The 15,443-nt window shown below is 35.1% G+C and overlaps 1 long non-coding RNA gene across 1 annotated transcript; it reads right to left on the minus strand.

The window, feature by feature from the left end:
- Positions 1-1,712: 1,712 nt before the first annotated feature.
- Positions 1,713-7,358, minus strand: LOC131494920 (uncharacterized). The gene is made up of 3 exons (XR_009253646.1): positions 7,288-7,358; positions 5,008-5,197; positions 1,713-1,957 (listed from the first exon to the last, which is right to left on the minus strand). It is a non-coding gene; the product is annotated as an uncharacterized LOC131494920 (long non-coding RNA).
- Positions 7,359-15,443: the final 8,085 nt, after the last annotated feature.

The raw sequence follows: 15,443 nt of genomic DNA on the forward strand, positions 1-15,443 counted from the left end.
ATCTTGGATGAAATGTTACTTGAAGTTATGGGATTTTTCTCTCTTTTTAAAAATTCTTTTTTTTCAACTTTTTTTTTTTTTTCTTTTTTTGGGGACAGAGAGAGACAGAGCATGAACGGGGGAGGGGCAGAGAGAGAGGGAGACACAGAATCGGAAACAGGCTCCAGGCTCCGAGCCATCAGCCCAGAGCCTGACGCAGGGCTCGAACTCACAGACCGCGAGATCGTGACCTGGCTGAAGTCGGACGCTTAACCAACTGCGCCACCCAGGCGCCCCTTTTTAAAAATTCTTAATAAAATTATAGGGCAAGAAATACAAAAGCAACAAGGGAGAGATGAGACAAGTACATGTAACACGTAGAATTTCTGACAGTTGTCTTTGTGACTATCAGCAGAATGCAGCTGGATATCTTTAGAATGTGCATAGAACTCACTGTTGATTTAATGAAAATCATTTTCAAATCATTTTCATGCGAGACCAGAACAAATGGTTTCTTCAACTCCTCATAAAATTGTTAAGCTTAGACTTTCCTTCAAACCTTCAGGAAATTGTCTGGTGAGAGGATGCCAATGTTCCCTCCAGGAGAGACTAGTTCCTAACAATACTATTTATTTTAAGGATAGCAAAAATTACATACGAGTAGGTGCAAACATTTTCCTTTGTTTGCTGTCTCCTATCCTTTGTCTTTGCGAGTTTTCTCTTTCTTCACAGACCTGCCTCTCAGCCTTCAGGTACCAGAGAAACGGATGTGTTCTCATCACAGGCAAATCGTGCAAGTTCTTTATAAACTGTGACCTTACCTAGGGGTCAGTGTGTTTTTCTATAATCAAATAATCTACCACTTAGCACTCTCCAGCCTAAGCATGGCATACTATTCGAACTGGCAAATATTTCTGGCTTCTTTTGTCAAACTTGGGGTTGCAAATATCCGGAGCAGTCCTTTTCTTTAATTTGATCAGTAAAATAATTTTGTCCTTTTGTCCAGAAAAGGAACATAGTTTTCCAGAGGCCTAGGCACACACAAGTACACAAAAGCCTAAAGAAGGGCCAGATGTAAAGAAACAATATGATCAATCTCACACCTGTACCCATCAGTTCATAACTGCACACATTGTCTCATCTCTGGTACCAAAGTAAATCAGGAATTGGTAATCTTTAGACAATCATAGCAATGACATTCTTCCCATCTGAATATGCTTGCTATCCTTAAGATATGGGACGACCAAACACTTTGTAATCCAAGAAATCCACTAATACTGAATTTAAGATAGACCCCAGGTGACTTTTCATCATCTCTAGAAAGAAAACAAAGATCTTGGATTTATTAAGCCCCTGCTCTTGTCAGTCAATGACCTCAGTAATTTCTTCCTCATTTTATTTTATTCTAACAGCAACCATAGGAGATACATATTATTATTACCCTTTCTTTTCTCAGTGAGGAAAAGAAAAATAACCAAGTAGGTAGAAACGTCTAGATTTGAACCCTGGTGTGTCTAATTTCAAAGCATACTTGATACGGAGGGTGGTTTTGCTCTATTATCTCATGTACTCTTCTAAATATATTAATTTGTTAAATAGAGTTTATTCCCAGTTTGTGTTCAGAAATGATAGCCACTGGGACCTGTTGTTAATATTTCCATTTAAATATATGGCATCCTATGACCGAAAATAGTCTGGAAAATTTACTTATGAACAAATACACTTGAACACTAAGTATGTGATTTCTCCCTGGGAAGACATGGCAAGAAACAATGAAACTAAAATTGTGGACTGGAAACTTAATTCCAAGACATTCATCCTAAGGAAAGTATTCACAAGGAAAAGGAAAAAGTGAAAGCATAATTTACATAAATTACAAGCTTTTCTTCTTCTTCTTCTTCTTCTTCTTCTTCTTCTTCTTCTTCTTCTTCTCTTTTTGTCATGCCAGGGAAGGGGCAAGGGAGGAGGAAAACAGTATCTGGCAACAGAAGATCGATCATGTAAGTAAATCTTCATCATCTTAGTGTAATAGTTTTCAGCCATTAAAATATGAAAGTTGTAGGGCACCTGGGTGGCTCAATCAGTTAAGCGTCCGACTTCGGCTCAGGTCATGATCTGGAGGTTTGTGGGTTCAATCCCCACATTGGACTCTGTCCTGACAGAGCTTGGAGCCTGCTTCAGATTCTGTGTCTCCCTATCTGCCTCTTCCCGTTCGTGTCTGTCTGTCTCTCTCTCAAAAATAAATAACACTAAAAAAAATACTCAGATTAATTAAAAAAATAAAATATGAAAATTGTGAAGACTATGGAAATATGATGTAATATTTAAAATTACATATGAATTTGAGCAAGGAGGGTCTTAAAGATTATATTGAAACAATAGGACAGTGAATGTATTCTAATGGCACAGAGTAGCAGGGTAAATTTTTTGCTTTAAACATTCTCCTTTTAAGTGTTGTCAAAAAATTTTTAAAGTTTGTTTGTAAAAAAGTTATTCACACCTAGCCTTCCATATTGCAAATGTCATGTGCAAAATTTAATGTGATTTTGTATGTGGTTATAGTGTACATTTATTTCATGTTGTCCTGAATAAGTAAGATATTCTACACAATGTGGGAAAATTGGAGGCATGTCTCTTCTGTACCCTATTCTATCTGCCATCTTGGAGGATAATAATAACCAAAAATTTTGCAAAAGAAGTTAAATGGTTAGATCACTTGCTAACCAATGTGATCCACCTCTCAGACTTAAAGGAACAAACATACATATTCAAATAACCACACTCCCTATTATATCAAAAAAAACTTTGTATTTAATAGAGAATAACTAAACCAAACTTATTTTTTTTTAAATTTTTTAATGTTTATTTTTGAGAGACAGAGAGAGACAGAGCATGAGTGAGGGAGGGGCAGAGAGAGAGGGAGACACAGAATTCGAAGCAGGCTCCAAGCTCTGAGCTGTCAGCACAGAGCCAGACGCAGGGCTTGAACTCAAGGAGCCGAGCCAAGCAGTGAGATCATGACCTGGGCCAAAGTCAGACGCTTAACCGACTGAGCCACCCAGGCACCCCAAAACTGGAATTATTTTTTTAAAACTATCTTAAGTGATGCTTTCCCCTTGCTCTTACAGATATATAAAATCAGTTATTATATTCTACAAAATACCAAAAGACTCACTAAAATATCCTCCAAATAAATGTACAGCTGAATTCATTGTAAAAGGACGTTGAACATTCCAGGGAAAAAAAAAAAAAAAAAAAAAAAGCCAGAGTCTTCCCCCAATTCTTCCTTGGTGTTCTTCTATACCAGTGTTAGATTGGAAAATTTAGAACTTTACAACTGGCCCTATTCCTGCACTCAAATGTGGCAAATGTGTACATATTTCTCCACAATAGGTCATGAGTTTGTACCATCAGTCCAGCCCAATTCTTTCCTCTTAACCTTTATCTACTATCTACCCTGGTGATACATCTCAGTAACCACAGAAAGGTTTTTAAAGATAATCCCAAGGCCCATGTAACAGGTTGTCTGAAACCTCAAGAACACCAATTCTTTCAAATTTCAGAAATACAGGTCTTGGCGAACCAGCCAGGTACATAAGTCCAGATTTTTTTTTTCTAACTCTGGGATATCAGTACCTTCTATGAATCCAATATCTGGGGTAGGGGGCGGGGAGGAGTTCAATCTGTACTTTTTCAGGGATGTTCCAAAATCAATGAGCATACCATTTGAGAAAGAATTCCTGGAGAGGTTATGTATTTCCATGGCCTGCTTAAAATTGACCACTGAACCTTAGACCCAATGCTTCACAGCCTCACTGACAGTTCAGGTACAGGCCCTGGGAAGCCCCATATTGGCCTCCTTCTCTAATTTCTGTGTTTCTTCATCCATTCACCTTTTCTCGGCAAATTTAAGAAATTCTTTCTGCATCACAAGAACTACTTCTTTTGCATCTTCTGTGATTCTGCTTAAAAGTCATCTCCATAAAAAATGCACCATCCAATTAAATAGAATTTGGTGTCTGTGACCAAGAAATACCTCTGATTACACCACTTCTCATCAGTTAGACAGTTTGTGAGTTCAAAACCCCAAAAAGCTTTAATCTATGGTTTCCTATTTAAAATACACTAATTGGTATTCCCGCTGTTTATAACTGATTATCTCAGTTTACTCCATCACAATGGATGTAAAATCATGGTCATAATTTGGGTCCCTGTTTGGGCCATTGAGTTCTTCCTAACTGACCACTCTTAACTAAATTTTGAAAATACTGTTAATTAAACTTATTGGATATAAATGAATAAAATAATGTAAGCCCAACTTAATATTGATGTTGAGAAAGTTTAATTAATTAAAGACAGTACTATTGTTAATCTGAACTTTTTCTTTTTAGTTTGTGTGTTCCCTGAAAATAGAAAACATGCATTCTTGTGTAATCTCATGAATCATAATATAGTATCATTCTTTTGTTAAAAGTGGAACAAATATATTCCTAAGAATGATCATGATTTTACTACAAAAAAACCCTAAACTCTGCCTTTATCACATGCCCATGTCAGCATGGAATACTTGGTAACAGTGTTGGAGTTGAGATCTCTATGAACAAAGAATATCAACAGGGCAGTCATACAATGGGCTGTTTATATATTATAACATTAGGAACGTGAATTGACTAGAAAATGAGCACAGCATGAACTATGTTCATGAATATGTTCACTTGTACGTTCTTATGTATCCTTAAGACTCCACCAAGACTGTGATATACTGAAATATTAGTAATACATACACACATAAAAAATAAGGAAATAGTTCCTGTGCAATTAGAAAATTTAAAAAGAAATATCCAGTGTAGGTATAGATACCATATATAGTTGATTCTCATTATTCATATATTCTGTACTTGTGAATTTACTTATGCATAAAATTTATTTGTGGGCCAATCCTAAAGCCAATACTTCCGGTGTTTTTTCAGTCCTTCTTGGACATGTACTGAACAATGAAAAATTTGAGTTTCCCAAGGCATACATTACCAGCTAAGATCAAACAAAATGACACTCTGCCTTCTTGCTTCAGTTGTTATACTGTAAACAGGTGACTTGTTTGTAGCCATGGTTTCTGCATTTTGTGCTCTTTGTTGATGACTTTGCTATTTAAGATTCCCCCAAGTGTCATATTAAAATGCTATCTAGTATTCCAAAGTGCAAGATAGCTTCACTATGCCTATGGAGAAAATAAGTATTTTATTATTTTTTTTTTTTTAATTTTTTTTTTTTTCAACTTTTTTTTTTTTTTTTTTTTTTTTTTGGACAGAGAGAGACAGAGCATGAACAGGGGAGGGGCAGAGAGAGAGGGAGACACAGAATCGGAAACAGGCTCCAGGCTCCGAGCCATCAGCCCAGAGCCTGACGCGGGGCTCGAACTCACGGACCGCGAGATCGTGACCTGGCTGAAGTCGGACGCTTAACCGACTGCGCCACCCAGGCGCCCCGAAAATAAGTATTTTAGATGAGCTTTGTTCAGGCACCGGCTATAGTGTTGTTCACCATGATTTCAGTGTCAGTCAACAATGTATATTCAGTAAAGGATCTTTAAACAGAAACAGACATAAAACAAAGTTATATATTGATCACTTGACAAAAATGTGACCAGAAGCTCACAGGAACCTAATTTCTCATTTCCCCTAGGTGCAATGACTTAATATTCACTAATTCAATGTTTTTGGTGACTTTATAGAACATAACTATCACAAATAATGAGATTCGACTATATATGCATATATATAAATATACATGCATGCATGTAAATGTATATGCACACAGATGTATATAAGTATGTATGAATATGAACTGTTCTATCTCTATATGTACCAATCTGTTCACTCTTCAAACCCATGTTTTTTCTCCTCTCATATAGAATTTTAGGTGTCTTTATGCAGTATATTTCTTGCATTGTTATAAAATCACTTGTTGGTTAGGTATCATTATTTCTTGCATCCACTGATCCCTAAAACTGTATTGGCATCAAGTTATGACAGTTAATATAAATATTAAATCCATAAAATTTTTAAATAGCACATATAGTTTTAGAATCTTGGCAATAAAACAGTTTAAAAACAGGGCAAGACCACCTTCATGGGACATCTACAGGTTCCTAACATGGTTTCTGTATACTGGCCCAAAAAGTTAATATGGCAACAGGAGGACATCAGGGTATTATTGCTTTAGAAGCACACCATTATGTATATCTAGGTGTCACTTATAATCTTAGCTTTCTACAAGGTTGTCTTATATATTAGAATGTTAGATCCAGCTGATATGAAAATGAAGGCAGGCAACACAACATTTGATCTATGGAGATATTCTGCTCCTATTAAATATTCATTGTGATCTTGAAGCTACTTGTCCTAAGAGATTGTCATGGTCACCCTGTTTTTTGTTTTTTGTTTTGTTTTTGTTTTTGTTTTTTTTAATCAAGTGAATCATTCCTCTTCCACTATTCTGTCAAATTCTATCCTGATACCAGCCAGTTAGCATCAAGTTGTGGATATACCACCTGCAGATTTTTACCCCTATAATATGGGAACTATTTTAAGTCTGTAGTTCCATCCTGAGGACAAATAGATACACCTTGTCTTCTTTTCAAAGATGTTATCCTTGGTTCTCTTTGATACGTTAATTATTTTTCTACCTTCACAAAAATACAGGGTTTCAATTGGCATAGCTAAAATTAGAATCGATGATATCATTGCAATCTCAAAGTAAGTCACCTGGATAAAATGCATTGCAAATTGAGCCTTTTTATTCCAAAAATATGCCTGAAAACACTGGAATTCTTCTTTTCTTCTAAAAAAGGTGGCTTTAGAAAATCATTAAAGTCCACAATGTATCTATTAGATTTACAAGAGGCAAATCCCAATGCACTTATTGTTTTGGGGGAAATCGTAAGTTATAGACTAAAAATCTGGTCACAATACTTTGGAAACTCATCTTTCTGAAGTATAGCTGAAGTACAGCTCACACTGTGAATGAAGAGTGTGGCCAGGAACCACAGGGGACTAGATAGAGGCACAAAATCAACTCTTCCTTGTTCTTTCCATTAGCAATCCAGAAGTAGTCATCTTCTTCTGGATGGTGGTCAACATGTGCCTTGCTGCTATGCCACACTGACCTTCATTTATATCTTTGCTCCGTGGCCAGCCATCCAATAGGCAATGGAAAGTCTGAGTTTCCAATTTACTTTGCAAGGCCCAAAATAACAGCAGGTGATCCCTATAAATTTTGATGACCGGAATGTAGATAAAGTGCACTCACTGGACCAGGTTGTGGTTGAAAGACTTCTGGTCCTTCTTCATCCAGGTTAGTTGACATGATGAGGTAGCTGTGAAGTAAGGTAGCAAGGAATGAAAACCTCATACTATATTTTGAAATATTTAAATTTTTGTCCTGTTTTGAGAAAGAAAGAAAAACTTGGCGACTCTCAAACTCATTGCCTTTTTTATTTCTTTGATGAAAAATTCCTTTCCACTTACACTTGTATACTGGTTTCCCATCACACAGAGACATTATACTATAATGGAAACTTAAAACAGCTTTTCTCATATTTTTTCCCATCTTTATAAATCAATCTTCAAAGGAGAGATTTACTTTTCTTCCATTTTCTAAAGGATAACAGAGACCAATAAATGGCAATCTCAAAGGAAAATCACAACTGACATAAAGCCTAAAAATTTGTGAAAGAGAACAGACTTGAAGAAATTATTATTTCCTAATGATGTTATCCATAAATGAAATGGCAACCAGTTTTTCGAGATACTCCATAGTCAACACCAATTTATATCAGCAGATAATTGTGTGTCTCTTCGTATAAAGTAGGTTTTTCCAATGCGATAGATATTTGGTTAGCTTTAGGATTTTCTTTTTTTCAGTAAATGATTAATATGCATCTATTAAGTTTCATATTGAAACATTCAGTATACGAAACGTAAACTTAGATACACACCTGTACATAATAATCACTTCTCTTTCGGTAGGAGTGTTGGTTGCTTGCTACACACTGTCAAGACCTATCCTTGACTCTGAACATCTCATTGGTGAATGGATGGGAGAAATAGTTGTCAGTGAAAAAATAGAGTATGTCATGAGTATATATAAATAAGAACTCAGGCCAGTGGACAAAACCTCATTTCTCCTAAACATAAATAATTTTCAGATCTCCTCTTGCAGAAATAAAGCTCAGCCATTGTCAAATAATATGCTGTGAGCTGAACCAGCTTCTCTATGTGAAGCTATAATTAGGGCTACAGCTACAGATACTCACACCCTTTACTTAATCTTCCCTTTGATGGCCTATACCTCCACAAAAAAATGCACTCTTGCAAGGGACAATGCAAAATGATAACTCAAAATCTAGATAGTTTCACTTAAGCCAGTCTAACGGAGGTATTTGGATTATTTTGGCTTTAAAAACTCAATCAGTTCCCTGGTGGGATTCACCTAATTCCTTTCACCAATAAAGCAAAGAAAATTTAACCTACTAATTGTATATGCCTTGTGATTCAAAGTTAAAATAATAATAATAATAAAAAGGGTCCATTGTGGGCAGAACCAAATTTTGAGCTGTAGGTATAGTTGAGATGATGCCTATTCTATTTACAGAATTCAAACAAGGAACTTTTTTTTCTTATTTCAAACTTACATTATAAAGTAATAAATAAATAAAGAATAAAAAATAAGTAAATAAAGTACTCTGAGCTATGCAGATATATTCCTCATTTTAAGACAAAATTTTAAGGGTAGATAATTGATTCTAAGCAAGGAATAACACTTAACTTCCTTGAAAAGATTAAATTCATTGTTATAACAAGTGATCGCTGTGAGCTAACAGTAGCAATATACACTTAGATGGACTACCTAAACTGAGGAATTAACAAGCATCTTCGTGCCCCCATATCACAATATTTCAGAACTAAAAGATCATGTGGTACATTTAGAAGACTCTCATTTTATAGACAACGGATGGCAGTAGACTGTAATGGCTAAGGGGCCAAGTATCTGGACTCACACATAGCACCAAATCAGCACTGCCACTTCTTGGCCAGTATCCCTGGGTAAATTAGAAATTATTAACGCATATAGCTTACATTTATCAAATACTTACCAGGCATCAACAAGCACTGTGCTTAAACACATTATATGCATAGTCTTATTTAATTCTTACAACTGTATGAGGTAGGTATTGTTATTATTCCCAATTTATAGATGAAGAAATGAGGCTTGGCAAGTTTGAATGAATTGCTTAAGTTGGGAGGAAACTCTGGTACTAAAATCATATTGGGTTGACACTAAAGAGTATGCTATTATGTGCTACCCTGTCGTGTACTGTTTTTCTTAGATGTTCTGAGCCTCAATTTTCCCAACTTTAATATTGTGCAACAATATCTCACTTGCAATCATTAAATAAAGAAATATGTGAAAGTACCTGGAAATAGTAAACCTAAACTCTCAGTAAGTAGAACTCCTATTTCTCATATCTGATCCAGTGACTCGTTCTTATTGTTAAAAACAGTGTGCCACTTTGGGCTTCACGTTGAATTCAAACTGATCAGTATATAACAATAATAAATTTTATCTGTTGACAACATATTGCTTCACAACTCTTTTACCTCATCCTATTTTTAGGGCACACAAAACTAGTTTACAACAAATTCATATTACTTAAGAACATGAGATAATTTGAAATATTTAGAAAGCAAGCAGTCTGCCTCTATAAATTGGACAAACTGGAGTTCGAGAGAGTTTCTTGAACGAACAAAATGTGAACAGAAACTTATCGGATCTGATTTGTCCATCTTATTTTGTGTTCTAACATTGTAATTTGGAATTTTTAGTAGGAATTCTCTAACTGATGAGAGCTGGTAAATTACAGCATCCCAAAATCCTGTTATGGTAAATGATTTGAGACTCCGTAATCATACTCCTCAGCGGTATCCCATAAATAACTGTACTCAGACTTGCTCTTTTACCATGTTTCTCTAGATAATGATGCAGGGGCTGATGAAGTGGCAAAATGGCTTGATGAGCTCATCGCACTCTGGGTATGGAGGGAGTGAGGGCTGCTTTCGGAATGCTTTGGAGTGGTGTAACACAAGACATTTAACATCCAACAATGAAATAATATATTGGAAAGTTGTAAAGTGCTGTTCAGCTGAGAGTCATTACGGCTAATGCTAATTCATTCTATTTCTCTTGCTCTAAAGTGAAGACTAGGATTGGGAAGTACTTTGTAAACATACAGTGACTTATGGATGTATAATTATAAAGTAATGAATTCTGCATTTTTCTTTTTCACTTCCTAAATGTGTTCAGCAAACATTATTGAGTGCCTAAATGTTTTATCATATGAATATGTTTCATTAGTATGCCAAATTAAACATTTCAGAGAAAATAGGAATCATGAGTATTCCTCCAAGGTCTCCCCTAACTCTGGAATTATTGCTCTAATCTCCACCCTGGCCTCATGCCTCAGTTCTTTCTTAGAATTCTCAGAAAGCAAGGAATTATTGTCACACAACTAGCCTCATGCTGTGTCCTGCTTTCTATTGCCAATTGTTTCTCACAGACCTATTTTTGATTCATATTTAGAAATGGGTAACTAGATAGCGTTGAAAAAAGTATTTTTTAAATCATTCTCTGAGATTAAAATACAGCAACCATCCAAGTAAAACAGGTATTTAAATAAATTTGCTGAGCTAGTTGGGACCATTCCCTGATAAGGATCTAAGAATTGAAAGAAATAAAAGGGAACTCCTCTAGTCTACCTGGAATTTCATTTTGTGCCTTCATACGTCAAAACAAAAATTTTCGGAGAGTTCTTTGACCATCTTTTTAAGTAGGCTATCAAAGTTTCCAAAACTTTTTTTTTGTCAAGTTTAGCACTAATCTCCTTTTCAGAACTTTCTTTTTATTGCCAACCTTGAAAAGAATTAGAGTTTTGTCTCACTGCTTTGCATAGTTATTATTAGCACAGCCCATTAAAGCCCAGTGTTTACCTTCTTGGAGAGACTGAAGCAACAGGGTTGAAGTGTTCACTTGATTTGAATTGAAAGATTGCAAAGCAATTAGGACATAGTGTATTTCGTTGGGAGTCTGAAGCATCTGTCTAAGCATTCACTCTGTACGATGTCATTCGTAATTGAAATTAGAACTATTTAGCCGTAATGCTTTTTTAGGGTCCATTACTGAAATTGTAACACAAATGTCAGTTCGTGAATAAGGCTTTGAAATACAGGATAGGAGAATCTGCTTCCTAATTGGCAAAGTTTCAGGAGAGGAAGAACACTGACACATTCACATCCAGAGACTAAAGCACAACTGATTTGTAATTTAGCAATCTGCAATCCAAGAAAGTGCTGACAATGGACTCATTAGAACCTCTCTCCTACTGCCAACAGGCACAGGGAAAAAAAATGAAATTTTTCTGGCAGTTCCTAGTGTTGATGGAGGAATCAAAGTAGCCTTCAATGGGCCTATGGTAAAAGGAGAGCTTTGTTTTGTGTTCCAATAGGCCTGAAAACGGTCATTTTGTAACTCAATAAAGGTGTGTGTTCTAGGAAGTCAGAGGAGTTATTTGTTAATACACTAGGCTCCAACAGAGGAAGTTGGGTTAAATATGTCACTAGAAAATTTATGATGCATGCCGGAGGCTTCCTGAGTTTAGGTCCCTGAGGGATTCTGTATTAATAGAGAAAAATCAGAGGGAAAAGCTTTTAGTGTAAGCCACAAAATAGGATGACTCCATGAGCTTTGGAATTAATTTTGGGTGAATTTTCTCAAAATGAAATTTACTGTTTCTTTTTTAGAATACTTCAATTGATCCAGTTAGTAATTTACTGTACATAAATGCTTAAAAAAGTGCATATGTATATTTTTGTATGTATATTTGTAACCAATTTCGTTATTAATGTCTTTTGCTAGTTGAACTTGACCAGTACCCTCTGCATTGGAGGTAGCTATACATCCTCAGTGCTGCAGTATGTATTTCTTCCATATTGGCACAAAATATTATCCTACAGTGTTTTCCAACACCCATCACTGTGGCTTTTAGTTTTGTTCCTTTTAATTAAAAGAGTTGTTGACAGTTCGAGAAACCCAGAGAAAGATCTATAGCATCATGGCATATAGCTGCCTTGGGTTGCGAGACATAAGGGATTTCCCTTTGAGTAATCATTTCCACATCTTCATTGTTATAAGAAGGCATTGAAATATGTTTTGAATATTTTACAGAGTTGTTAGAAAATTATTTGTTAAACATTAGATTTATGAATAGAATGTAAAGTGAAATTATTGCAAGGTGTAAAGATATTCATAAAATTTCAACTGGTGACACTAATTTATAATAAGAATTAAAATTATTCATGTATAAATTTCCAACACTGAAAAACTGTGTAATTGGTATTTTCGAGCACTTACTGCTCTGTGAATAATGATAAAGTTAGATTAGCAGTAATAACTCAGACATTGTCTTGCCTGGGCTCGCAAAGAACAGTCACCGGGTGCTGTTAATACACAACTGGGTTCTCAAGGCACTGACCTGTGTATCAAGCATCTTGGACATATTTTCAACACAAGGGTTATGAAGACAGCAAAGATGCTACATTTTCTACTGCAAAATAAAGACTGCCCTCTCACCTGTATATGTTACTAAATTTGAAGGCTCCACAGGCAATGCTGTTCTTACTCTGAATTTAAACAAAACATCTTTTTTATAAAGATACATATGACTTTGAATAATTCAAAATAAACTAATTTGTTTTTCACTTATTATCTACTTTAATTCCTAAAGTAGAAAATTGTAGATAGTTTGTTTAAAGCATTTTCAATAACATTAAATACTGTTTATTTCTTCACAAAGTTGTTAAATCCAATTTAAACATATCATTAAAACAATTTCCTAAATTCTCTGTTTAAAAAAATTTTTTTCTTAACGTTCTTTATGCAACTTTTTACACGTTATATACAACTTCTTACATGTTTTAATGTTCTTTATACAACTTTACACAACTTTTTACCAGTAAAAGGTAAAGGCCCAGTTGCTTGGGCCAGAATCCTTGGAATCACTCTTGGTTCAAATTTTTTCTCATACCACATCCTAAATACCAGAAATTTCTGATGGTTCTGTTCTCTTAACTCTACGCAGAATTTTACCACTTTTGTTGTTTCCATGGCTAACATTCTGTTCCATGCCATTGCTACCACATCATGGATTATTGCAATAGCCTCTCTTAAGTGATACCCTTGCTCTGTTCTCTGATTCTAGAATCTGAAAGAAGGAGTGACCCTTAATATGCAAGTTGGATCTTCTCACTCCTTTGTTTAAAATACTTCAATGGATTTTCTTCTCACTCAGACCAAATGTGACTTTACATGATCCCATCTCACCATTCCTCCTCCACAATGCATCTTCTACTCTCTTCTTCATTGTCTGCACAGCACCCACATTGGCCCTCTTACCAGTTCTTGTATGGACCAAGGCATTTCTGACATCATGTTGGCAGTAAGCCTATCTCTAACCACCTGATATTAATTAGTGCACACCCACCCAACAAACATTCTCTCTTTTTTTTTAAACATTCTCTATCTTATTAACCTGCTTTACTTCTTTTATTTATTTATTATGGCATTCATCAAATACTCACTGTGTATCTATCATGTTCCAAGCACTATTCTAAGTAGTAGGGATATCGTGGTCAACAAAAATAGCAAGAAGCCTGTTCTCATGGAGTCTGTATGTGGGTGGAGCTTACATTTTTTTTATAGCAGTTATCAAAATGTGACTGTATATTTACTTATTAGGATTTTAGCCCCTCAGACTTTAGAATACTGTTTGTCACCCAGTTAGCACTAAATATTTTATAATTGCATAATCAAGGAATGAAAGGATAGAGTTAAGCCAAAAATGAGTTGTGCTATCACTTTTCCTACAGATCAGAATTGGCAAGAAACCTTTTCAACTAACCTGCTTTCCCTATAGCAGACAAGCCTGGATGTTCATCAATTATTCAGATTTGGGGATCTGAATTTAGAAGGTGTTTTTCAATAAAAGATCAATGTCCCAAATATAAATTATAACAATATATTTTATTTATAAAATTAGCTGAAACACATATTAAGTAATAATCTCAATTAGAAAGGGTGGTGTAAATTGGCACTCATGCAAAGTTGTTGGGAAAATTAGTTATGAGCTTTCTAGAAAGCAAATTTGGCTTTGCACAGGTTTCCCCTGGAATTAAGCACCTAAGAATTTATTCTAAGTAAATAATAAGAGAAGCTTACAAGTTATGTACAAAAGTCATCCTCCAGGTATTATTTATAATAGTGAAAACTTTGAGGTAATATACACATCCAACAGAAAGGATAAATACAAGAGAAAGGTTAAATAAACTGTCGCTGGTTCATGTAGTTGAATTCCATGCAAGTATTAAAATCATATGTTATGAGAATATTTAGTGATACTGAAAAATATTCTTCCAAAATAGGAAAAGAAAGCACTGTTTAATATTGCATAAGCAATATGATCTCAATGTTCTGATTATCTCATAGGACAAACACTAAAATAGTATTAATAGTTACAGATGGGTGGTGGAATAATGGATACTTTCCATTTTGGATTTTATTTGACGAGTTTTTCTTTTCTTTTTTTATGGTTTTTTTTTTTTTTGTATTTCTACATATTCCTCAGCATAAGAAAAATGTTTTCATAAGAAAAAATGTTATAACATTATTGAATTTTTGAACTAAATGACGAGTGTTCAAATGCTACCTCCTCAAATAGGTCAGCCCTGAAAACACCAGTGCATCACTATGTCTATGACTTTGTCCTGTGTCAATCTTCTTTACGTTTCTTGCCTCCTGACACATATACAAGCTAATTTGTATTCTGTTTGTCTTCCTATCTATTCCTACTAAAATGTAAGCTTCCTCAGAGCAAGGATTTTGAAGGTTATGTCCATTGCTTTATCTCACTTGTACCTAAACAGTGTTTGGCACATACTGAGTACAGAGTAAAGATTTGTTGATTGGATAAATAAATGAATGGATGAATCACTTAATGAATGAATGAATCACTTTTAGTTGTATAAAGTTAGGCAAATCCTTTAACTCTGGGTTTCAGTTTCCTTATACATAAAACAGGGACAATAATAGTAACTATCAATGAAATAATAAGAAATATATATATATATATATATATATATATATATGTCTCTGTCTCCAGTTCTCGACACAGAGCTCTGAAAACTCTTGTAAATTCCTAAGTGATAAGAGCACTAGGAGCATCTTTTGTTCTACTGAGGCAACTCTGGGTGGGCTCTTAGGTGGCACCTGGATAGGGACTGAACACCAGAAAGACCAAGCCATGAGTAGAAACTTGGAATTTTCAGCTCCAGCCTCCTATCCTCCAGAGAGGGGAG

The sequence above is a fragment of the Neofelis nebulosa genome, chromosome 14 (assembly GCF_028018385.1).
Source record: "Neofelis nebulosa isolate mNeoNeb1 chromosome 14, mNeoNeb1.pri, whole genome shotgun sequence".
NCBI classification, from domain to species: Eukaryota; Metazoa; Chordata; class Mammalia; order Carnivora; family Felidae; genus Neofelis; species Neofelis nebulosa.